This window comes from Odocoileus virginianus, unplaced genomic scaffold, assembly GCF_023699985.2.
Source record: "Odocoileus virginianus isolate 20LAN1187 ecotype Illinois unplaced genomic scaffold, Ovbor_1.2 Unplaced_Contig_26, whole genome shotgun sequence".
Lineage (NCBI taxonomy): Eukaryota > Metazoa > Chordata > Mammalia > Artiodactyla > Cervidae > Odocoileus > Odocoileus virginianus.
Window position 1 is genome coordinate 299,111 of NW_027224343.1, and position 26,487 is coordinate 325,597.

The following is a 26,487-nucleotide window of genomic DNA, read 5'->3' on the forward strand; positions in this document are numbered from 1 at the left end:
ATGTAGATTCTTTTTCATTATAATTTATTACAAGATATTGAATATCATTCCCCATGCTGTACAGTAGGACCTTCCTGTTTATCTATCTTCTGTGTGTAAAGTTCGCTGTTTAATAGAAGAGAGTTCCTGGAACAATGCATATTCCTCATCTAGTGATCCAGGAACCCACATTTCTGTGCTGAATGAACCGAGGGTGGGGGGATCGGACGGCGGTCAGTGGACAGCCCTTTGTGGGAGGAGCGCTCCGTCTGAATGAGGCTGATTTCCCGAAAGAATTCTGCTTCTCCGTAGCTGTTGGGCCCCTACTTTTACAGTTAACCAACAGACCGTGTATAATTAGAGGCTCTGCTGTCCGGGGGACATTAGGAGAATCTGACGTTCCGAGCTACCGCAATCAGTCTTGTCGAGCAAAGACGGCTGCGCTTTACCAGCTTCTGAATTGGGGTCTCTGGGGGATAGAGCACTTGCCCATCCTGACCCAGGATGAGAGCTGGGCATGATTGTGCTTTAATTGATTAATCCAATAATTATAACCTTAACACTCATTAACTCAGTTATTCATTAATACCTCCTTCTGGAGAAGGAAATGGCAACCCACTCCAGTGTTCTTGCCTGGAGACTCTCCATGAACAGAGGTGTCTGGGGGCCTTCTGTCCATGGGGTTGCAAAGAGTCGGACATGACTGAGTGAGTGACACACACTTTCACTCATTCTAAAAATTATGTGAGATGAACAAACCTGAGATGAACGATGGTGGTGATCTGAGCCCTTGGAGTCTACAGACCTTCTGCACTGGTGGAAGACAAAATGTTTTTGTGCAGAAGGCTGGATGTTCCTGTTGACAGTGCCCAGAGATGATTTTATCTTGCATTTTTTCCTGAGAGAGATTATCACTCCTGGCCACAAAGCATCTGACTGTTTATTATCAGAGGGGATCTAAGGAGAGATCAGCTATCTGAGCTCTAGAAGCTGGGGCTTCCCTGGTGGTCCAGTGGCTCAGAATCTGCCCTGCAGTGCGGGGCAGTGCGTTCAGTCTCTGGCTGGGGCGCTAAGACCCCACATGCCTCAGAGCAGCCAAGCCTGCAAGCCGCCGCTGGAGACGCTCAGGCTTTGGTATTGAGGGTTCTCCCTCCTCCGCTCCCTCTCCCAGGTTTCAGGTCTGCTTGCTGCTGGCTGAGCCTCCGCCCTGGGCCCCAGGCATCTGTACATTGCATTTGTCTTTTGTGCTCCCTTCATTTCTGTGATGTCACTCACCCGCCTGTCAGATGTGGACCCATCCCTTCCTTTGTCTGATCTCTCTATGTTCCCCTGTCCTCTGTCTGCCTTAGAGGACACACGATTCTCGTCTTGCCATCTAAGAAGAAAAGCGTCTCTGGCTAACGGCTCTCCTCTCTGCAGAGCTGCCTGTATTCTGTCTCCTCTTCACCTTCCTTTGACCCCACAGACCCCTGCGTTCTGGTTTCTGTGAAAAGTCCGCTCCTTAAAGATCGCCTCTGGCTGCCCAGTTGCTTTGAGCAGCAGGTGCTTTTAATCAGGTGCTTGTCTTTCTGAGGCATTTTTCACTCTTAACTTATCCCTCTTTCATGAAATGCCTGCTTCCCTCAACTTCTGAGACACTTCCTAGTTTATGATTCCTGGCGTTAATCATTCTTTGTTCTCTATCTGTTTTACAATCTTGATGTCTTCCACTCATTCCTTAAACCCCAGGGTCCCCCAAGGCCAAATGCTCCACCCATAGTCCTTGTTACACTCTCTCCAGGCAACCCCGTTGTTTCAACATCCATGCACTGATAACTCCCAGATCTGTTTATCTAGCATGTTTTTCCCTTCCTAAGAAAAGGACTCAGATATTCTATTGCATATGAGATGGATAGATAGATAAGCATCTCATATACACAAAGGAGAACCAAAATTACTCCTCCTATGTTCTTGATCACAGATGGTATCCCACTTGTCACTAGGTCAGAAACCTGAGTGTCACTTCAAGTCCTTCTTGCCCTTCATCGGCAGCGCCCAGACAGTCGCTCAGTTCTGCCCAGCCTGCTGAGGGTTGTCAGGGGTGCCTGGTTTCCTCCACCCTCATTACCATGGTCTGAATCCAGGCCTGAAGCCTTCTCTCGTGGACCACGGAGCCAGCATCATCACCAGTCTCTCTCGCTCAGCCCCACCCCACATTCCCTAACTCCTTCCCTCAGCTGCCAAAGAGATGAGCCTTCAATGCAAACATGATCCTGTCCTTCTTGCTTTCAGTTCTTTGGAGGCTGCCTGCCACCTTAAGCTTTTTCACTGATCAGGTTCCTAACTGCTCCTCCACTGGCTCCTCTTGCCTTTATGTTACAGCGTCTCTGGCTGTGGCCATCCATGCCTTTGCCATAACTTGCCTCTGTGCCTTTCCTTCCTCTCCAGCTCCCTAGCTCCTACGTTCACCATCCGAGAAGCCTTTGTTGGCCGCATCCTCAAGCTCCCTGCCCTGAGCTCTAGGAGCCACGTGCCTGTGGAGGCATCCTTACCCTGATCTGTACTGACCTGTCTCTGTATCTTCTGACAGGTTAGGAAGCTCCTTGTATCCAGCGCTTGACTCCATTCCTGCCACAGTGCTGATCCTCAGGTTAAGACATGAATGCAGGGATAAGTGACATACCGACCCCGCCTGCCTTTCTGCGGGAAAGGATTGGAAAAAGACTCAGTTCAGTTCAGTCGCTCAGTTATGTCCAACTCTTTGCAACCCCATGGACTTCAGCACGCCAGGCCTCCCTGTCCATCACCAACTCCCAGAGCCCATGTCCATCTAGTTGGTGATGCCACCCAACCATCTCATTCTCTGTCGTCCCGTTCTCCTCCTGCCTTCAATCTTTCCCAGCATCAGGGTCTTTTCAAATGAGTCAGCTCTTGGCATCAGGTGGCCAAAGTATTGGAGTTTCAGCTTCAGCATCAGTCCTTCCAATGAATATTCAGGACTGATTTCCTTTAGGATGGACTGGTTGGATCTCCTTGCAGTCCAAGGGACTCTCAAGAGTCTTCTCCAACACCACCATTCAAAAGCATCAATTCTTCAGCACTCAGCTTTCTTCATAGTCCAACTCTCACATCCATAAAATGACTACTGAAAAAACCATATCCTTGAATAGATGGACCTTTGTTGGCAAAGTAATGTCTCTGCTTTTCAATATGCTATCTAGGTTGGTCATAACTTTCCTTCCAAGGAAAAAGACTAATTAGAAGCAATAACTGGAAACAATTATACAAAATGTTTCAAATAGAAAACATTACACTGCTGGTTCATTTAATTTTTATCACAGTATTAAAATATTTTAAGTATTAAAAGTATTTGAAGTATTTTTAAAGTATTTTTGCCCTTTATAGAATTCTAAATTGGGAGGGACTATCAGAGGTCATCTGTTCCAACCTTCAGTTTTTAAAGTACTTTAAAATAACTTTTTTAAGACAGTCATTTTTAAAAATGCCTTTAAAAATAATTTCATATATCTTAAGCCTGACTGGACAGTGAGGTCTCCAGTATCTGGACCTGCTGAAGGGAAGCTGCGGAACTGCACCACTAAAACAAGCTCAAAGCGCAGGGCCGCAGCCGCCTTGGCGCGGAGACGTGGCGTTGCCTAGCAACTCTCGGGCAGCACGTGCGTCGGCGGGCCCCGCTGCTGGACATCCTCCGAGCCTTGCGTACAGAGGTGAGCGTCGCTCTGCCACCAGCACGGCATCAGTTTTACTTGCCTTCCTCACTTCTGCTGTTTCACAGATCAGTTAATAATGATTTTTAATTTTTTTTTTAAGATTTCTTGTGTGTGGATCATTTTTATAAAGTCTTTACTGAATTTGTTTCCATTCTGCTTCTGTTTTATGTTTTGGTTTTTTGGCCACAAGGCATGTGGGATCTTAGCTCCTCAACCAGGGATTGAACCCACAACCTCCGCTTTGGAAGGCGAAGTCTTAACCTCTGGAGTCTGAGAGGGAGGGAAAAGAAGTCCCAATGATGATTATTTTAATGTCCAAGATTGGTAAATACTACTGAATGTCTGACATATTGGAAGGGCTTTCACATCATATGAAGATGCAGAGAGTAGAGAAGGAGAAGGAGATTAGAGACAAACAAAACAAATCATTTTACTCCCTGGTCTGGTGAAAGGAGAAGAAAGAGTAATGTCTAATCCTCTGCAGATGGATAAGAAGAAAGAGCAAGGAGACAGCTGCAGGTAGGAAGACACGTGACTGACATACAAATAGCACCACCTGTAATACCCCAAACTGGAAACCAGAATCAGGCCACTGAGCAGAGAAGTCACCATCACCATCATCATCACCAGGATGAATGAATGATAAGCCAAGTCTGCCCCACTAGCCAGAAAGTCATCTCCACTCTAGGTAGAGTTAGCAGAGGAAGGAAAGCCATCAGAGTTAGCTGTGGTGGTGGGACTAAAATAATCCAAAGGATGGATGTAAATTAAAAAATTGAAAAAGGCTGGACTGCCAATATAAAGCAGTGATTCTTAACTGGGAGCAATTTTGCCACCAGAGGGACGCTTGGCAATGTCCGGAGAGAGTTCTGGTTGTCACAGCTGGGTGGGGAGAGGGAACTGCTGGAATCCTGTAGGGAGTGGCCAGGAATGCTGCTAAACACCGTCTAACAGACGGCGGAGAATGGTCTAGTCCGAAATGTCAGCAGTGCCAAGGTTGGGAAACCCTGATACAAGGGCATATTTCAACCTGAGAAACAAACCTGGGGAGATTGACTGGATTTAACAGTGCCCACTGCACAAGCCCTTTTCTTAACCTGAACACGCAGTGAAGCCTACCCACGCCAGCTCCCAAGATCCCCATTCTGTGTCCTGCAGCCTCACATTTGTAGCTTGAAATAGGTCAGTTCCACCATGGAAGCTGGCAAATACTGTAAAGCAGGGCTTTGCGCTTCCACACAGCACACCCTACAAAGCCCGTTTTGGACAAGTACCAGCACATCAGCGGGCTCCCCTGGTGGCGCAGGTGGAAAAGAGTCTGCGCGAGACCCGGGTTCAATCCCTGGCTCGAGAAGATCCCTGAAGAAGGGAATGGCAGCCCCGTCCAGTATTCTTGCCTGGAGAATCCCGTGGACAGAGGAGCCTGGAGGGCTACAGTCCATGGGGTCACAGAGAGTCGGACACGACTGAGCGACTCACACACACACACACACACACACACACACACACACACACAGCGTGTCACTGCTTCTCAGTTACTGGAGGAGTAAGACTGATCCTCTTGCTTTTTCTGTCCTTCCCCCTCCTCCCTCCTCCCTCCTCCCTCCCTCTTCTTCTGTGTGTTTTTAAAGGGCACCACCCTTCACCACACAAGCGCAAGTCACTAAATCCATCATGCTTGTGCTTCCAGCCTGAGGGGCTCAGAGGACAGCATGTGTCAGCATCATCTCAACTGCGGGGCCCCACCTCCAGAGTTTCAGCTGCAGTAGATCTGTGGTCCCAAGCCTTTGCATTTCCCATGCATGCCCCAGTGGGGCTGGTGCTGCTGGCCTGGGGGCCCTGTTCTGAGGGCTTGAAGGTGAATCTGGAGATTATCACGTGTGACAGTTAGTGAAATAATCTCAAATGTGGAGTGTGAAGTAACAGGGCAAGTTTGCAAGAGCCAGCCAGAGCGTACCTGTGTGTGCTGACCAGTGGTCTAGGAACACAGAAACTCTTTTGATTTTCTGTTGGATTATAGCCGATTGACGATGTGATAGTTTCAGGTGGACAGCAGAACCACTCAGCCATCTGTATAAGTGCATCCCTTCTCTGCCAGACTCCCCTCCCATCGAGGCTCACATAGCATCGAGCAGAGTTCCCTGCGCTGTAGAGTAGGCCCTCCTTGGTGATGCATTTTAAATGCAGCAGTGTGTACCTGTCCATCCCAAACTCCCTGTTATCCCCTCCTCCCCTCAGACCCCCGCAACCTTAAATTCATTCTCTAAGTCTGTGAGTCTATTTCTGCTTTGTAAATAAATTCATCTGTATCATTCCTCTTTAGACCCCACATATAAGGGATGTCACACAGTACTTCTTCCTCTCTGACTTCCTTCACTCAGTATGCTATGGAAACATGTGACAAAAAAAGTTTCTAAAAAATATGGGAAAAGGTTCAAAAGTAGAATAACTAAAAAAAAAAAAAAAGAAATGTTAAAGAAAATTCTAGGATGGAGAAGACGGGTTTTCGCCGCACTGATGGATGTGCGGGTGCTCGGGACCATGCCCCGGCGTCTTCAGGGCCCTTTGCTCCGCCCGAACCAGCTTCAGAGCAGGGCGCCTTCTCCCTCTGCTCCCCGCGGAGAAGACGCCAGTGAGGCGGGGGCGAGCCCGCCCCACGTGCCCCCTGAGGCACCTCTGAATTGGCTTCCAGATGCAGAGCCCCCCCTCCCAGCGCCTCCGCTGCCTGCAGACAAGTGGAAATCAGGGCCTCCCTCCTCTTTGTGATGCTAAGCAGTTCGGCTGCCCTCAGCTCCCTCAAGCCCTGCCTCCAGCTGGCCCAGGCGCTCAGAAGACCCCTGCAGGGCCCTTCATCAGGACCCGCCACTTACAGAGGGTGTACCAGAAGGGTCCTGGCGGGAACAGATGGAGCGCTCTGCTGGGCTGATCTCAGGAGGCTTTAATTGAGGGGCCGTTGCAAAGGCGCAGGCAGGGTTTCTGGGAAATAAGTTCAAGGTGGGAAGGGCGGGCTGACTTCCTACCCCGGGGCAGGCAGAACCCTCAGGTGGCCGTCAGCGAGTCAGCACCCTGCTGACACCTCCTCCCTTGAGTGTGGCTTGTGGCTCAGTCGCTCAGTCGTGTCCGAATCTTTGCAACCCTGCGGACTGCAGCACGCCAGACCTCCCTGCTCTTCGCTGTCTCCCGCATCTTGCTCAGACTCAAGTCCATTGAGTCACTTATGCATCCAACCAAGATGACAGATGTCGTCTTCTGTCGTCCCCTTCTCCTCCTGCTTTCAATCTTTCCCAGCATCAGGGTCTTTTCCAATGAGTCAACTCTTTGCATCAGGTGGCCAAAGTATTGGAGTTTCAGCTTCAGCATCAGTCCTTCCAATGAACATTCAGGACTGATTTCCTTTAGGACAGACTGGTTGGATCTCCTTGCAGTCCAAGGGACTCTCAAGAGTGTTCTGCACCAAGCATCAGAAGCATCCATCCTTCGGTGCTCAGCCTTACCTACCCTCAAATGTGGCTGGATGCTGTGATTTGCCTCTAGCCAGTAGGAGAGAGCAGAGTGATGGACACCCCTCCTGTGGTTCAGAGACGCGGTGTGCAGTGCGGTCTGGGTGATGGGGAAGGTTCTCCTGCCGGCCCAGGGGAAGGGGGCTGCCCTGCTGGGAGACGGGCCGAGAAGCAGGGAAGTCCAGTGTCCTCTGAGAGCCGGGAGGGGCCCCTGGCTGACAGGCAGCACGAAAGCAGGGACTTCAGTCCTTTAACCGCGAGAAACTAAATTTTGCCAATGATCACGGGAGCTTAGAAGCCGCCCCCAGGCTCCAGAGATGAACCACCGGGCCACTCCTAAGCTGCTGCCTGGGAGACCCGGGCTGGAGGAGCCCACTGATCCCAGACTCGGACGCATAGGAACCGTGTCGTGAGCTGAATGTGTGCGTCCCCCTCCTGAACCCAGTGTGACGGGGTCGGAAGGTGGGGCCTTTGGAGGCGATTAGCTCATGGAGGTGGAGCCCTTGTGGATGGGTTTGTGCACTCGTAACACGGACCTGGAGGGCTTTCTTGCCCCCTTTCTGCCGTGTAAGGATGTCATGAGAACACACTGCTGTATTTAAAATGAACCACCACCGAGGACCTCCCGCAGAGCACAGGGAGCTCTGCTCAATGGCACGTGGCAGCCTGGATGGGAGGGGAGTTTGGGGGAGAATGGATACATGTACATGTATGGCTGAGTCCCCTTGGTGTCCACCGGAAGCTGTCACAACAGTGTTAATAGGCTATGAAAAGTAGTGTAAGTGTTAGTAGACCAGTCGTGCCTGACTCTTTGTGATTTCATGAACTGTAGCCCCACCAGGCTCTTCTGTCCATGGAATTCTCCAGGGCAGAACACTGGAATGGGTAGCCATTCCCTTCTCCATTTAATAAGCTATACTCCCATCTAAAATAGACAGTTCCCCAAAATAGGACATGGCTATCTGCCCCTGGAAGAGGGCCCTGAGCAGAACCCAAGGGCGCTGGCACCCTGACCTCAGACCTCCCAGCGTCCAGCGCTGTGAGCAATAAATGTCTGTCGTTCCTAAGCCACCCACTGTGTGGCACATGGTTCTAGCAGCCCGAGGGGAGGAAGACCGTGCAATACTGACGTGTGCTGCTTTAAGCCACCACGTTTGTGCTAATTTGTTACCCAGCACTGATGGCTGTTACACCCCCTTCAGATCCCAGAGGCCAGGGGAGGGGGCAAACCCAAAGCCAGGGCAGCCTGACCAGAGCTGTGGTCTGTAGGCATGAGCAGCCTGGGTGGAGCTGGAGGATGCCAGCTGAAGCCTCACATCCTGACCCCACCCCACCCCCGCCCCAAACCCAGCCAGAAGGCAGCAGGCCGGGGCTGACAGTGACGTCTGATGGGTCAGTTTCCTGGGGCATAAAGCACGCAGAGAAGTGTGGACTGCAGAGTTAGAGGCGCAAACGGAATGTACATCTGAGAACCGGGGATTCTCAGACCAGCTATGGGAAGAAGAGGAGCTTCCTCCATCTTCTTACCTATATAGACGGACAGCCAAAAACAAGACAAAACAGGAAAAAAAAAAATAGTGAGAATTAAGGGTTTTGCCTCCATGGTAAAATTAGTAAATAAAAGTATATTAAGATCACTTAAATCTTGATCATAAGTGGGCTAATCAAACCATTATCTTTACATAACTTGCTTTTACTCAAGAGGCCCCTGTGCTCTAATCACACTTTAGACCCTACCATTGTTGAAAGTCTACAGAGAAACAATTCATGGAATAAGTCTGGTTATAAATCAGACAACTCTGTAGTTACTGGGTGAATGAGATGGTCTCCAGAGAACAGTTTCATTGTTGTTCTTTCCCCCTAGTTATTCCTTAGAAGATACAATTTATTCACTTCTCTGATAAGAAGGGATTTGTTTAAACACACTGTATCTTACTTTATAGCCATAGAGTTGAAGACTTGTAGAATCTGCCTGCCAGTGCAGGAGATGCAAGAAAGAGAAGTGTTCAATCCCTGGGTTGGGAAGATTCCCCTGGAGAAGGAAATGGCAACTCGCTCCAGTGTTCTTGCCTGGAGAATCCCATGGACAGAGGAGCCTGGCGGGCCGCAGTCCACGGGGCTGCAAGGGGTCAGGTCCCACTGAGCGACTGAGCACCACCCCCGCTGTTTCCTCGGGCTGCCACGACAAAGTGCCGCTGGATGCTCCAAACAGCAGAGATGCACTGTCTTGCGTTTCTGGCCACAACAAGCCGGAGATTCAGGCAGGGCTGACTGCTTCCGAGGGCTGAGGGGGCGTCTGCCCCTCCTCTCTCCGAGTCTCCGGTGGCCTTGGGCATCCCTTGGCTTGTAGGTGTCACGCTCCCTGTCTTCACCTGGCTTCCCTCTATGTGGATCTGTCTCTGTGTCTAAATTTCTGTTTTTTATGAGGACAGTTATATAGGATTAGTGCCCACTCTGATGAACTCATCTTAATCATCCACAAGACTGCAATTCCAGATAAGGGCACATTCACAAGGCCTAGAGAGTAGGCTTTAAATGTCTTTGGGGGGCAGGGATACATAATTCAACACAGAAGAGGCTCTAATGCCAACCTACAGGTTAAAAGCACAGTCACGCTCAAGATGAGATTCACATCTTTCTGGTTTGCCCTGCCCGCTTCACTGGGGAAATTGGGAAATATGCTTTCACGCAAACTGTTCCAGGGAAAGCTACTACATAAACATTAAATCATTAAAATAATAAATGTGATTCACAGGTGGGTGGGAGGCCCTATTTGTGTATTTGTACTCTTTTCTTTGTTTAGTGTTTGTAGGGTCATAGTTAAAAAAGGGGGACATAACATATGACACGATTTGCTTTCCCCGTTAAGGATTTTGGCTGAAGTAGAGGACGCTTACATTGCTGTTTATCGATCTTTCTTTATTTTCTCTTCACTGTTGCTCTAAGAATAAGAACAGTGTTTTTTCCTAAGTGCGTTAAGATGGCGTCATAGAAGAGATTTCTATAATGAAGCAGTTGGGTTCTTAAAAAAGAAAAAAACCAGAGAGACTGAACTGACCATTCTTTGCACACTTTGAAGACCCCGAACACCTCAGCGTTCTTTCCCCTCCTTTCTGTTGGGCTGTACGCGCTATGCAGAGTGGCTTCTTTGCAGTCAGGCTCCCTTGCTGAAATAATATTCTGTAATTGCTCAGTCCTCGGTGGCCTGAGAGGACGCACCGGCAGCACGTGTAGGAGACTGTCTCGCCTTTCCCCGCTCCTCCTCGTACCTGGCCCGTCGGTCAGCCAAACATCAATCAGGAGGCATTCAGTCTCTACGTGGAGCCCCTCATGGAGATTTTCTGGGTTGCCTTGGGAGTGGGGTATGAAAAGGGGGTTATGATTTTCTGTGACACATGTTTCTTCAGGTCCACTGCTTTTAAAAATGATAGTTTTATTCAAATTAGTTGCAGCCAAAGGAAAGCAAGTGCAGAGAAGCGTTCATGAATGCCCGGCCTCCTGCCGACCTGGAGCGAGTCTGCTTCTGAAGCAGGCAGCAGGAGCGCTGATCCGGCCCGGAGGCGCCTGGCTGCGTTCACCAGGACGCTGTTAATTGCCTAATGGCGCGCTGTCGCACAGCTCTTACATGTGGCCGCCAAAAAGCAAGGATGCTCCACGTTTGGTCTGCAGCTGTGTTTTCTCGTTTAGTTCAGGGAACATGGAAAAGCTGCAGATCGTAGGTCGGGATGTCTCGTCAAGGTGGAGCCTCACGGTTCCTGTTGAAGGAGCTTTCAATCTCCTTGAATTTAGGCTAAAACGGAATGTCCCTCTGAATGAATGGGTGTCTTTGAAATAACCAGGTGAAACTGCAGTAAACTCCTCCCTAAGTTTTTTCCCTAATACTTTCTACTCTTAAGTATATTTGGTCCGTGGTCTCTGGTTGGCATCCAACAACAGATAACTATTAGCAGCACCAACACAGAATGGGGGGCGGGGGTGGCAGCTTAGGGGTGTGATCAGATGCACGTCTAGCCTTTCCAAGCCCAAAGTCAGGTGGCTAAGAAACACGGGAGCTGAGATTCCAACTGGCTATCTTGCCCGTGATTCATGCACTTGACCACAACAATCAGTATGACTCCTTCTGGCCACCCTTACTCATGCTGGAGATTATTATTTGGCTAGACTTTTGCCAAGCTGTGTGAGATGGCATGAGAGGGGTGCAAAACGAACTTTAAAAGCATGTTCTGGGCTTCCCTGCCAATAGAGTGGTTAAGACTCCGAGCTTCTAATGTAGGAGGTGCGGTTTCAATTGCTGGTTGGGTCGGGGAGCTGGGATCCCACGTGTCAGCACGGCATGGCCATACATAAATAAATTAAAGCATTTTCTCTGTGTCCTGCCTCCAGGGGGAACACATTGACTAATAACTGGTAACTTGGAAAACTCTGTGTTCCCCAAGAGCGACAGGAATGGGAAAGGCTCCCGTTCCTTTCCATCAGGAATCGAGTTGTAAGTAACCCGCAAGCAAAATATTGAGGAATATAAGTCCTTGTCAAAAGCTGAAACTGGCATATAATTTTGAGTTCCAATGATCTCAGTGTAATGGATCACTTTAAAAGTTGTTGTTGTTTTTTTTTTTTGGTGCATTTTGTGAATACATTTTGTGTTTTATCTATTCCAAACAAGACCTCAAGATCTTTATACATTGCAGTTTGGAGAAAGTCTATTTACACTCTTATCTTTGAATTTAAGTAGACAAAGAGAAATTTACAGTGAAGAAGAAAGAGACATACAGTGTGAATTATGAACACTGTGTGGTAAAATACAAAATGAGTGTTTATATAGGATTAATGAAACTAATGTTTAGTCCACAGATCAGCTATATGCAGATTAACAAAAGGTATTTATGGTGAAAGGACTTGCGAATTTGTGTGGTTGACAGAATGTTATTCATTGTGGAAAAGTTAATCTAGTAAAAGTATACTTTCAGTGTGGGGGGGGGGGTATGACCACTATGATCAATATAAAAAGTATCAAGTTTGCTGTCTGCAAGGCTAAGAGATAGGAAGTTCCCAGAGAATGAACCTTCATACACATTCCAGCCTTTTCTCAAACACAGACTATGTAACACTTGACAGGCTAGCTGTTATACATTACCTTGTAGATTTTAAAAGCGAGAAGTTGGCAATGGAATGAGTCTGCATGGTGTGGGGAAAAGGTGATTGTTTTTAGAAGCAGACAGCCTAAGATCCTAAATCTGCTACTAAGCTAGGTGAACCTGGACTCATTGGCATCATACCAAGCCTCAGTTTCCCCTTCTGTAAGATGGGAACATTCATTCCTCACTCAGTCGTTCAACCAACAGTTATTATGTGTGGCCAACGTGCCAGCCACTGTTCTAGGCACTGGAAACACAGCAGTGACCAGCAACGATGAAGTCCTGTCTCCAGGACAACAGATCCCAGAGGGCGAGGAGACAACAGATCCACCAGTAAATACAGAGACACGTCAAGGGTTCAAGCTGCGTCCCTCAGTCGTGTCCGACTCTGTGACCCCACGAACCGTAGCCCACCAGGCTCCTCTGTCCGTGGGATGCTCCAGGCAAGAAGACTGCAGTGGGTTGCCATGCCCTCCTCCAGGGGATCTTCCCCACCCAGGGATCCAGCCTGCACATCTCTTGTCTCCTGCATTGGCAGGGAGGTTCTTTATCACTAGCGCCACCTGGGAGACCGTATGTCAGGTGGTGACAGATGCTTGGTATTTGATTCCTTGGGCTGCCAATTCTGGGTAATGATGTACCACAGACTGGACAGCTTAAAATGATAGAAGTGGGTTTTCTCACAGTTCTGAGGCTGGAAGTCTACAATCAAGTGTTGGCAGGTCCAGAAGGCTCCAAGGAAGGACGATTTTTTGCCTCTTCCCAGAGCTGGTGACTGGCTGTGGTCCTTGGCTCCCGGCTGCATCAGTCCCACCTGCCGCCACTCATAGTCACACGGCCTTCCCGCGGGTACAGCGGTGTGTCCTCTTTTCTTCTAAGGACCCGAGTCGCACTGGACTCAGGGCCCTCCTAATCCCATAGCTTCGTTTTAGCTCCTTACGTCTGCCAAGACCCTATTTCCAACTAAGGTCATGTTCTGGGTGGATGTGAATTTGAGGCGGACATTCTTTGTGAAAAAGCTGGCTTAAAACTCAACTTTAAAAAATTAAGATCATGGCATCCAGTCCCATCACTTCATGGCAAATAGACAGGGAAATAATGGAAACAGTGAGAGACTTTATTTTCTTGGGCTCCAAAATCACTGCAGATGGTGACTGCAGCCATGAAATTAAAAGACACTTGCTCCTTGGAAGAAAAGTTATGACCAACCTAGACAGCATATTAAAAAGCAGAGACATTACTTTGCCGACAAAGGTCCGTCTAGTCAAGGCTATGGTTTTTCCAGTAGTCATATATGGATGTGAGAGTTGGACTATAAAGAAAGCTGAGCACTGAAGAATTGATGCTTTTGAACTGTGGTGTTGGAGAAGACTCTTGAGAGTCCCTTGGACTGCAAGGAGATCCAACCAGTCCATCCTAAAGGAAATCAGTCCTGGGTGTTCATTGGAAGGACTGATGCTGAAGCTGAAACTCCAACACTTTGGCCACCTGATGTGAGGAGCTAATTCACTGGAAAAGACCCTGATGCTGGGAAAGACTGAGGGCAGGAGAAGAAGGGGACAGAGGATCCCTTTGGGCAGAGGATGAGAGGGCTGGATGGCATCACTGACTCGACGGACATGAGTTTGAGTGAAGTCCGGGAGTTGGAGATGCACGGGGAGGCCCGGCGTGCTGCGGTCCGTGGGGTTGCAGAGTCAGACACGACTGAGCGCCAGAGCAACAGGAGCGCCCGGGACAAGTCTCTTCTCTCCCGCCCGGGTTACCTTGCTGTCCCGGCTCAGACAGCGCATTAAGAAATTTCTCCCTCTGGATTTGATTTGACCAACTCCTCCAACCAAGAAGTTCTTTCCTACCTAGCCAGTCACCTGATTAAGGATCTGACATTTTTTCCATTGCTGAAGGGACTGCATTTCAGGGCTTGTATTGGTTAAAGTCCATCGCATGAGCCTTCATGAGGATTCTTGCTAACCCAGGATAACTGCAGAGCAAGTTTATACCTGCAAAACCTGCAGAGTGAGGAGAACTGCTTGGGCTGGAAATAAACCTTGTGTCTTAGGTTCTGTGCTCACTGCTGTTTATCTCTGAAGTCTCTGGGCATCCTGGAGAGGAACATGGCTAGGTTCTAGAAAACTCTCTTGGGTCTTTTACTTCCAAAGTGGCCCTGTGATTGATCTAAGCCAATGGACCTTGAATGTTTATATGTCCTTTAAAACTGAGCTCATTGCTATACTTGTTTGAAAAACATTTGGACGAGTGGGAAGGGGTAGAAGGTGAGGTTATGAATGAATATATTGCCCATAAATGAGTCCTCAGTCCATCTCTCGGATTGTTTATCAAGCATCATAAACCTTTACAGAGGTCTTCTTATTTTTGCCCATTTCATCCCACCCTCACTTGTGCTCAGTACGTGGATTGTGGAGTGATGCTGCACTGCTCTGTAGAGCGTACTATGATATGCTCGGTGGGCGTTGGGAGGCATTCTAATGCTTCACCTAAGAAACTCTGAGCCTTGGACTGGAGGAAAACTGTACCCCCCTCCCACTCCCCCCCCCCCCAAGATTATTCATTTGCTCGACACCCCAGGGGGGAAACTGCTAAATATACTAACACAAAAACGTTTGTTAACCAGGCTGTTTAGGGTGTCATTAATGGACTTGGGGAAGCTTTTTTGAATTCCAAATCGAAACCATTCTTTTTTTGAACTTTTTATTTTGTACTGGCGTATGACCAGTTAACAACATTGTGATAATTTCCAGTGGACAGCAAAGGGGCTCAGCCATCCACATACATGTGTCCATTCTGCCCCAGACGCCCCTTCCACCCAGGTGCCACACAGCACTGTCGAAGCTGGTCTTCCAGCCCTTTGATACGTCTGAGATGGAAGCGTCTGGAAGGCAGCAATAGCTGACACCAGCTTGGCCGCAAAGCGTCATGATGGGCTCCTGAGAAACACACTAGACCTTCTGTTGTCGGGCCTCTGCTTGGAGGGTGTGGAAGCACAGCACTCTCGACTAGAAAGAGGAAGTCATTTGCTGAGTGATTAGGGAACATTTGCTACCAATTATGCTTTTTGCCCTGAAGCCAAGCCTTGAATTCGACTCAGCAAAAATGAAATAGTGAACTGTTTCACCACGTTTGCTTTCATCTCAAGATGAGATTTAACATAACATCTGTAGTATTTGACGCGCCCACAGGGAAAAGCGGTTTCATTTGGTTAGTTTTCTGGGGCTTCCATTTGTCTGGGGGGTCCTAGGACCGCAGCGCCGGATGGGCTGCCGGAGCGCGGCCGGGGGCAGAGCCCGGCCAAGCTTTGGGCTTCACCTCAAGCGCGTCTCTGACCCGGACAATGCCACCCCCTGTGTGGGAAACAAAGTGGGCTCAGGGCTTTGTCTGGGATCGCTAATGACGATACGCCCCTAGATCCACTTTCTTATTAGTGCAGCGTTTGTGTGGCTGCCCCATGAAAGACAACTGTGTGCTTACCGAAACAGGGTCACAGTCATTGTGCGCTGTCCTGGAAAAACACCAGGTCCTTCCAAAACCCAAAACCCGCTTAAAATGTAAGGCTCATTAGAAGGTGTGAACGTGGTCCTCACACTGGCGTGCCCTCCTTACAAATCTGTCGCTGTTTTATCTAATGTCTGGGCCTCCGGCTCCCTGAGCACGACCTTGAGCGTGGCCTCCCCTGGTTGAGACTCCTGTTTCCCTTGGTTTTCTCAGCTGCTCTTTTAACGGAGTCCCTTTCTCCACCGACGCTCTACATAACATTTATAAAATGTTTGTCTTAGGCCTCTTCTCTTTTTTTCTCAGCACCTTTTCCTGTAGAGCTAATTCTCTTCCAATTTCTTGCTGTTGTTCAATCACTAAGCTGTATCCAACTCTGTGTGACCCCATGGATCGCAGCACGCCAGGCCCCCCTGTGCATCACCAACTCCCGGAGTTTACCCAAACTCATGTCCATCGAGTCAGTGATGCCATCCAACCGTCTCATCCTCTGTCATCCCCTTCTCCTCCTGCCCTCAATCTTTCCCAGCATCAGGGTCTTTTCCAATGAGTTGGCTCTTTGCATCAAGTGGCCAAAGTATTGGAGTTTCAGCTTCAGCATCAGTCCTTCCAATGAATATTCAGGGTTGATTTCCTTTAGGATTGACTGCTTTTGATCTCCTTACTGTCCAAGGGACTCTCAAAGAGTCCGATCGAATTCCAATCTAAATAATTACAAAATCTCTGTTCCAAACCTCATCTTATCTCCTGAGCTCTGATCTCTTATTTGCTGATCACCTGAATATCCTGCTTCTGCTGCCACTGAAACTTGATTTCACATCCAACTTATTTCTCCTCTTCCCTCCTCCCAGAAAAATATACGGCCCTTTTGATTTTCAAAACTTAATTTTTGTTTTCATCAGTGTTATACCTGATGAGTCAAAGAGCTTTACCTTCATAACCTGGCAGTTTCCTGCTCCCCATTTTCTTCTCCCTAAGAGCAAATGTTTTCAGTTCTTTTAGCCTTGAGGGGGAGGGGGCAGTATTACCTCCTTGTCACAGGTAACCTGTATGTTGCCCCTTCTTGCATTTTTCATTTTAGGCATGGTCTGTCTCACCACCCCCACACACTGTCCACATATCCTCCCCAAATACCTAAGTCACAATTTTGGTTAGACCAACTCTCAACAATTCTTTTGACTGTGTACGTGCATACTGCTGAGTAAGGTAGTATTTTCTAAGACTATTTTTCCTTTCTTGTAAAATGTGACTTTAATCCCACCTTCTCTTGTGCTTAGTTGTCCCCTATGTGGGACTCTCTGTTTTATCTATTTTTCCCAGAGAATAAGTGCTGCAGGGGCTCTTCATCAATGGTTTCAAACTGTGGTGCTGGAGAGGACTCTTGAGAGCCCCTTGGTCAGCAAGGCGGTCAAACCAGTCCATCCTAGAGGAGATCAGTCCTGACTGTTCTTTGGAAGGACTAATGCTGAAACTCCAATACTTTGGCCACCTGATGCGAAGACATGATTCATTGTAAAAGACCCCGATGCTGGGAAAGGTTGGGGGCAGGAGGAGAAGGGGATGACAGAGGGTGAGATGCTTGGATGGCATCACCGACTCGATGGACATGAGTTTGGGCAAGCTCCAGGAGATGGTGATGGACAGGGAGGCCTGGTGTGCTGCCGTCCATGGGTTCGCAGAGTCAGACACGACTGAGCGACTGAACGAGAAGAAACTCTGAAGGGCAATCAATGTCAGGGGAGGAAGGCCAGTGTTACAGGAGATCTAGCGATACCGTCGCTTCCTAAGTAGACTGGCAGCCTCCTCTTTTGCAGACCCCTCTCCTCCCTTCCGGAGGAGCCTGGCCCGTGTCCCTGTGTCTGCAGGAGTTCCGCCCCACGCCGGAGGCTTCCCCCGGCCTCCCTTCCACCGTCTCAGGCCTCCCCTCCTCCTGCTGACCCGGCCAGCACCCCCTCAGGTCTGCAGCTCCCAGACCTGCACTGCTGTCCTTACCACCATCCCCCCGCCCCCCACCCGTCCTTCCTTTATCTCTTTATCACTTTAACGTCCACCACCACTTCTGTAAGATTTCTTGGGAGATCAGAGTTCAATGAGTATTTCGGTCTGCTTTCTCTAGCCAGAAATTGGTCCTGTTCTTAATCGAGGCTGTGAAGAAGATGACTTCTTGAACGCTTTTTCTCACCGGTTTCTTCCGCATGTTCATCCTTGGCCGTTGCTCCTCGGCCTTCTCCTGGTCACTGTCCAGGTTTACGGTGCTGAAACCGGCTTCTGGGGTGAAGACAAGCCTGCGGTCCCGCCAGGTCGTGCTGCACACATCCAGGGGGACCGCCTGCTCTTCTCGCTCACCCACGCCACCCAGCCCGGTTTTGTGCTGTCTTTGAATGGCTGGAGGTTCCTCACTCTTTGACACGGGCCTCAGACAAACGTGGCACTTCTGTGTTAGCAAGCTGCAAAGAGAAGACATGAAGGCCTATCTTCCTGCTAATGGGTAATGTGCACTGCAGTGCCTTGTGTGATTTTTTCTGGCTGAGAAGCCACGAGGAACTGAACTTTATGTGGGCCACAAGCAGGGTGATTCCCCCTTTCTCACGGGTGCACTGGTCGCCCAGCATGGAAAGCCGGGTCAAGGGACCACAGACTTCTCTGGAGGAGAAGGCGAGATCCAGAGCGGTGAACCGCAGAGTAAGTCAGCTGTGTGCTCTGCTGGGACCCTCGACGCGCCTGACGTCTTGTCCCCCAGGACCCGCTTAGCCTCACCTCTTCCAGGAAGCCTTCTTTCCCTGCCAGCCCACCCTTCTAGGTTGATTTGAATATATCTTTTAAAACATTTATGTATTTATTTGGCTGTGTCAGGCCTTAGTGAGGTCACGTGGGATCTTTTGCTGCGGCTCCAGGACTCTAGGTGCCTGGGCTTAGCTGCTCCACAGCATGTGGGACCTCAGTTCCCTGACCAGGGATTGAACCCACGTCCCATGCGTTGCCAGGCAGATTCTGGACCACTGGACCACTAGGGAAGTCCGCGATTTGAGGATCTTTACTGATGCCCCAGATCAAAGTGTGCTTACCCTCATTGTTGAGGACATCTTTTTCCCAGACAATATGGGTCAACTGTTACTCTTGGGCTCCCTTCAGATTATAACAGCCCTTCTCCTAAAACATCCTTCTTTCAGACACTTACATCACTACACAAGTGCCAAGGTTGCCATACACTATCATCAAACTTGGACACCCTCCAGGTCTCTGTGGCAATATAGGTACGTCTTAGTGTGGGCTGTTTCTACATATTCTACTTTCAGTAAGTTTTTCATTTTGGAGATTTTGTCCTCAAATTCTTTGAGTGGGAGCCCCTAACCAGAGCAGCCTGTATCCTGATGGTGTTTGTCATGTGTCTAGCTCCCAGACTTCCTGGGAGAATTGGGCGAAGTGATGTTCATACACAAAAATACTTTGTCAACAGGAATGTGGCAGAAAGATACAGGCATTGTTTTTGCAACACATCCTAGTCTTTGTTTATAGTCCAACTCGAAAAAAAGTTTGGATTAGAAAATGACTTTTAATCTGGGAAAAAATCAGTAATTTAATAGACCTATAGATGTATATTAACACAAGCTGTCTTATGTATCTAAAAGTACAATGATTAGAGTTTTATCAGTTTTTCTTTCCTTCCTTTTTTTTTTTTTTTGTAATGGGCTTAAGATTTTATCATTTGAAAGTGCCTATCTCACCCACCCTGCACAATATTAAAAAAAAAAAAATCAAAGTTGTTTGTGTTCAGTTCTATATAAAAACTATGATCATTTTGCAACTATAATTAATTTAAAATACAACTGAAGTAGACTACAGATGGGCTTCCTGATGGCTGAGTGGTAAAGAACATGCCTGCCAATGCAGGCGATGCGGGTTCATCCTTGGGTTGAGAAGATCCCTGGAAAAGGAAATGGCAACCCACTCCAGTATTCTTGACTGGGAAATCCCATGGATAGAGGAGCCTGGTGGGCTACAGTCTACGGGGTCCCATGCCAGTCAGACACAGCTTAGTGACTAAACAACAAAAGACTGCAAATACAAAAAAATACTATAGATTAATTAACATTTATTGTGGAAATTCTACGCAGCTTCCTGTGTCTTTCAGTTATGGACTATGAGTCTCCAATTAAAAAAAAATCTAAATCCATGAACCAAAGCTTGTTTTTTCCTTACTTTTTTTGGTATTGATATTCACTATAAATCTCATCAGTCAACCTTGACTATAATACTTATATTTGAGTAGGGAAAATATAAATATGAGCTTTCCCACTCTATTATCCTTCAGTGCCCTTTGCCTGGCATAAATCTAATATGCATCAGTTTCACAATGAGGTTCTTATACTTTTAAGTACCAGAAGCAAAGTAGGTCACAATTCTAGAAAATGTATGTTAATATTAGTATCAACCTTCAGAATACAAAAAGGTGTAAGGGGAAAATGTTCATTCTTCAAAATATTACAGGGGCAAAAAATAGCTATTGTCAGATTTTGAGTTTTTCCTATTTTTTAATGCTAAAAATTGTATATACTACACTAAAGGAATAGTCAGCCCCTTTCTTTCTTCCTTCCCTCCTGCCTTCACTACCCCCATCCTTCTTTCCACTCCCAGGTTATGTGATTCTAAAATAGGGAAGAAACTCCAGTTTGAGAAGCTGATTCCTGATGAAGAATCCAGGGCATCTACTTTTATAAGAGCAATGCTGGTGGGCAGGTGGGTACTTCTAAAACTGTAGCTCCAAGAGGAAGGTTTATGGATGATGCGGCTATCACTGTATTCCTCACACTTACAAAGAGCTGGCTTGTAGCGGATGCTCGGTCAGACTTTCTTGAATGAGCTCATCTGTGTAACTGGACCATCACAATTCGGTCATATCAGCGTATGGCCCAGAGTCAATAAATACAACTCAGATTAAGTCTAGATCTACAAGCTCACATGGGGCTCAAACAAGGAGACACAGACTCCGGTCCATGTGCTTTTGCCCAGAACTTTAATTTTACAGGGAAAATGTAGAAATTAAGACTCATGGACAAAGTTGGAAAGTGAATGCCTTTTGACTCCTCTTCCAGGTTTCGCTGCCAGTTTTTGAGTCGTCTGCTTATATTCACCCCAGCTTTCTCCTTCCTCTCTAGCCATGTGACCCTAGAAAAGATGCTGAATATTTCTGAGCTCTTCTCTACAATGAGAATCATATATAAGTCTTAAAGGGGTTAAAGGGATCACATTAGAAAACATACATGATAGGCTTGACAGTGATATGGCACGGGGCTGCCAGCTACAATGCAGAGCAGCAGGTTAAATTCAAATCTCAGGCAGTGACATTTTTTCATATACATATGTCCAAATATTGCAATTACTGGGTGTCCTGTATTCTATTTGCGAAACCTGGCCACCCCATCGTGACACGTTATATGATGTTTCCTCATGTCACCTGGTACATGTTTGGTAAATGTTTCCTTGATAAGTGTTCCCTCATTTCCACTTCCTCACAAGATCATCTAAAAAGGACATCACATGCTGCCTGATTTAAATGTTGCTAAATTGTGGTTGAAGGACAGAGAGATAACGAAAGATGACTCCACTATTACTATCTTTTTATTTCCACAAGTAGAATAGTAAAAAAAAAAAAAAAAAAAAAGCATAAAAGTACTGAAGCCCAGCACAGTGTCCCACCTGATTCACTCTTTATGGAGTGCTTAAGTAAATCATTGCTCTTCAAAATGATGCATTTTTATCTAGAAATTTATATTATGTTTATAGTAAATTTTTTCATGTTTATAGCGTAGTTTTCAGTGAGAAAAGTGGGATAGGACATTGTAACATCATTATGATCCCTACTCCATTAAAGTACACAGAAAAAATCTAAAGAAAATTTGTGGAGCTAACTCTGGGTCACTGGGTTGTTTTTTTTTTTGCTCAACTTTTTATCTTTATACAAAGTTTTCCATATTGACCAAACTTTCTATAATGAACTGATTACTCTTAAGTAATATTTAAAGTTCTCTTAAATTACTTTAGATTTTTAATTTTTCAATTGTTTTAAATTATAAATTAAATTTTAATGAATTAAGTGGTGGGAAGCTTAATTTTAAACTTTTAATTATGAACAAAATGTAGAAATTCAGATTGTAGCAAAACCATATGGTTGATCTTAAAAAAACAAAAACCTTTGTTCTGAAGTATAAAAAAACAGGAAAGTGTATGAAGCACAAATGTATGGCCGAGCACATTTTTAAAAACAGAGACCCGGTGCCCACCGCCTGTGTCAATACACAGGACACTGTCAGGGTCCCAGATGCTCCCACCCCACGTGCCCGATTTCCAGTCACAAACCGCTCACTTCCACCTCGTTGGCCTGTGGGTTATTTACTTCCTTTTCCTTTCATTTCAGTTTTGCCATCTAAATCGCACCCTAAACCACGCAGGTTGGTGCGGCTGCTTCTGACCTCGACGCAAACGTGGCCTCTGGCGCGCCCCCCGCCGCCTCTGGCTGCCCCAGATCATCACTGCTGCGGTTCGTCCACGTTGCCCGGCGCTGCGGTGATGCAGTCGCCCTTGGTACTCTGCTGGTATTTCAGCGCGGGACCGTGCTGGCACTTAACCATCTCTTTCGCTGTTGGTGGACCTTTGAGCTGATCCCGGCTGTGGCACCAGGAACTGTGGCTGCTATCAGCTCCCCTGTGTTCTCCTGGCTGACGGAGAGCTCAGCGGGCTGACGTTCTCGCTCCTGTGTGCTGACCTGACTTTGTGCTAATGAGGTTTCTACTCACTCATGACCATAAAAGGGAAAAGTGATAATGACCCTGGAGTTTGGAAGTCTGAGACTGTGGATCTGATTGTCATAGATTGGCTCCTACTCATGACAAATTCATATTCTAAAGGACTGAAAACCCAGCAGTTTCCTTAAATGTCAAAATAAAATAAACCTGCTGTTATTTTAAATACATTAGAAATTCTTTTAAATGGCAAGAATCAGCTTTAAGAGCCTCTTTATTTCAAATTAATGTCATCTAAATGTGAAAGCCTCTGCTTTGTGACTAACAAAAACATTTGCCAATATTCCAATTTAGACAATTTTGCCTTCAGCCAAAAACCAGAAATTTCTTGAGCTGGTAGAAATTTTTAGAGATGCTATCTTGTTCAACTCCTTCATCTCATAAATCAGTAACTGAAGCCTTCTTGAGGCCAAATGCCTTCCAAGTTCCTGGTTAACTAGTTAGTATAGAACCAGGACCAGAATGAGGACTTTTTGGCTTCCAACCTTACATATTATTTTTGTTGCCGTTCAATCACTCAGTCATGTCTGACTCTTTGTGACCCCATGGACTGCAGCACTGCCAGGTTTCCCTGTCCTTCACCATCTCCCAGAGTTTGCTCAAACTCATGTCCATTGAGTCGATGATGCCATCCAACCATCTCATCCTCTGTTGTCCCCTTCTTCTCCTGCCTTCAATCTTTCCCAGCATCAGGGTCTTTTCCAATGAGTTGGCTCTTTGCATCAGGTGGCCAAAATATTGGAGCTTCAGCATCAGTCCTTCCAATGAATATTCAGGGTTGGTTTCCTTTAGGATTGACTGGTTTGATCTCCTTGCAGTCCAAGGGACTCTCAAGAGTCTTCTCCAACACCACAGTTCAAAAGCATCAGTTCTTCTGCATTCAGCCTTCTTTATGGTCCAGCTCTCACATCCGTACATGACTACTGGAGAAACCATAGCTTTGACTAGATGGACCTTTGTTGGCAAAGTGATGTCTCTGCTTTTTAATATGCTGTTAGACACTAGAGAGAAGAGCAGTAACGCAGCTTCAGGATAAGGAAGGTTGGCAATTACCAGAAGCAGGACCAGGCAAGAAAGAATCCCTCATCCAACCCCCAGCCTTCAGAGGGAGCACGATGCTGCCAACACTGTGATTTTGGACTTCAGCTCCGGACTGTAAGAGAGTCAGTTTCTGTTGCTGGAGCCATCATGGTACTTTGTTATGGTAGCTGTAAGGAACAAACACACCTAGGAGTCCAGCTCAGCGGACTGGGTAGGGAGGAGAGGGGAAAACAGCAAGATTTCTAGGGATTGAGTGTGTCTCCTATACTCTATTCTGGGGCAAAAAAGAGAATTCCCACACTGATTCCTCAGGGTATAATTAATGCCTCTAAGTATAGGAGAATCACCTGGAGGGTGTGTGTGCGTGTGTTAAGTCGATTGAGTCATGTCCGACTCTTTGTGACCTCATGAGCTGTAGCCCGCCAGGCTCCTCTGTCCATGGGATTCTCCAGGCAAGAGCACTGGAGTGGGTGGCCCTGTCCTTCTCCAGGGGATCTTCCCGACACAGGAATCGAACCTGGCCTCTCACGTCTCCGGCACTGGCAGGGGGGCTCTTTACTACCGAACCACCTGGGAAGTCCCCACCTCTGGAGGATACTTTTTTATTTTTAGTCGTGGAAGATTCAGGGGGAAAAGCTTTGGAATGTTGTAGGAAGGATACTTGTTATATATGAATCTTCACTGAAAGAAGTATCAGGCCACTGTTAGAATCCAAAATGGGATTCTAAAAGCTGGGCATCAATTTTTAAAATGAATATATTTAAATGTATCAATATTATGGGAGCCCAGTATTTAAAACAATTGTCTGATTAAGTCATATAAGAGAAAGAATAAAGAGTACTTTGGGAAGAAATATCTATAGTCTAATGTATAGTTTATATACCTAGGTTTTCATATATCCCATTTGCCTGAAATAAGAACCATCTCTACAGAAGAAGAAAGTAGGTCAGTTTTAATTAAAGCTTAAAAAAAAATGACAATGCCTATACATAAACTTTCTTAGGGAAGGTGTTTTTGTCTATACTAATGACTGGGGCATAAATGATGCCTACATTTAAAAGCTTAATAAATATTTGTTGAATGAATGTCCCAGGTAATTTATATTGTTACCGGAAGTGGTGGGATTCCATGGCTTCAATTTTTTTCTCTAATACTTCATTGTTGTGACAAGAAACATATCTCATTTATGTCTGTGAGGCAAGATGTGAGGAATGAGAAAGAGACTAAGAATTAGGGGACAAAAAAGTGTGCACAAAGGACTGAAAAGTTATCAGGCCGTATGTATAAAGTAGACTACCTAAGATGCCAGGGGCAATCTTGATAGAGTTCACATGGTAAGTCTGTGAGGCATGGGTGAAGCCTTAGAGAGCTGGAAGATGTCACCCTTCCAGTGAGCAGGGAACGTGTTAACTCAGGTTGGCCACCCTGGGCCCATTTAGTGCACTGAGTAGTTATTTGCTATCGTAGTAAAAGAGAATGAGTAAATAGTGAGCAATTTAGGGACAGCTAACCACTAGTAGCTCAAAGGATATAAAAATGTGCAACTATAATTAATTCCTGACCATCATGTACTAACTAAATGTATTACATGGTATGTTGCATCTTTCTGAGTTTATTTCTAAACATAGCTGAGAACTTTACAATTCAGACTGAAACCATCCTCTATCAATTCATGCCTCCATTAAGATTCCAACTGCTTATATTAGAAAAAAATTCCAAAGATGGTTTCTTTTTATCTTGGATCTAAGGATGCAAACAGGATTAACCTCGATGCAAAACACAGCAAGTCAGTTATCAATCACACAGCATAAAATAAACTGTAGCAGTAAATTGAAAATTACATTCTCTTTTTCTATATTTAGCTGTGAAAATATTTTAACAAGTTGGCATCAGGGTTTGCAACTTTTACATCTGTTGTTTCTTTGGGGGATTATCTTTTCACATTGGAAGATATGATTCTTTGGAAAGTGTGGCTAGTTACAACTGTGGTATTAGATTGTACATGTGGAACATTTTAGAGGGTTGGGAAGCATTTTTGAGTTACCGTGGTTTCAAGATACTGTCCTAGTCCCCATTCTACTTTTTAAGTAGGAAAAGCTGAGATTTCATGGGTGTCTGGAAAACATTTGTTCTCCACTGAAATCCTTTCCTCATTCAGAGAAATTGGAGAGCGTGGCTTGGCTCATATGTTCTGGGGCATGTTCTGTGATATTAGCAAACTCCAAGTTTCATTGTCATTATCACTGTCATATTATAACTCTGAGGTTCCAGTTGGTCTGGTGTTCAGAGGACCGTCTATGCTTTATGAACTCCTATTTCTTTCTCTCTCTGTCCTCTCACCCGCAAGTTCAGTCGCTTTATTGAAGGTTTGGAAGTGGAACCAGGTAGCGGTCCCCAACTTTTTTGGCACCAGGAATGGGTTTCATGGAAGACAGTTTTTTCATGAACTGGGGCAGGGGTACGGGGGTAGATTCGGGATGATTCAAGCATATTACATTTACTGTGCACTTTATTTCTAATGTTATTATTAACTAGCTCCACCTTAGATCATCAGGCATCAGACCCCGGAGGTTGAGGACCCCAAGATCCAGGGATGGGTCACACTGTGGGCCCTTGTCCTTCTGCTCTCCCCTCTGATTTTTATGCTTTTGGATACAATGGGATATGATGTCTTGTAGATTATACACACTATGCCTGAAATAGTTTCTCTACATAAAACTTATATCCTTCATTCTCCCTCCCTCCATCAAAAGAACAAAAAGGATCCAGTCTTTGAGGCTGGACTGGACTTCCTTTTTCTCCGCCTTGAGAAACGTGA

General features: G+C 46.5%; 1 long non-coding RNA gene across 1 annotated transcript in view; it reads left to right on the forward strand.

Moving 5' to 3' along the window:
- Nucleotides 1-22,824, forward strand: part of LOC139034120 (uncharacterized) — a 42,073-nt gene extending 19,249 nt beyond the window's left edge. The window contains exons 2-3 of the long non-coding RNA XR_011486564.1: nt 20,464-20,565; nt 22,244-22,824. This is a non-coding gene — a long non-coding RNA (uncharacterized lncRNA). The remainder of the gene's footprint in view (nt 1-20,463; nt 20,566-22,243) is intronic.
- The last annotated feature ends 3,663 nt before the right edge of the window (nt 22,825-26,487 follow it).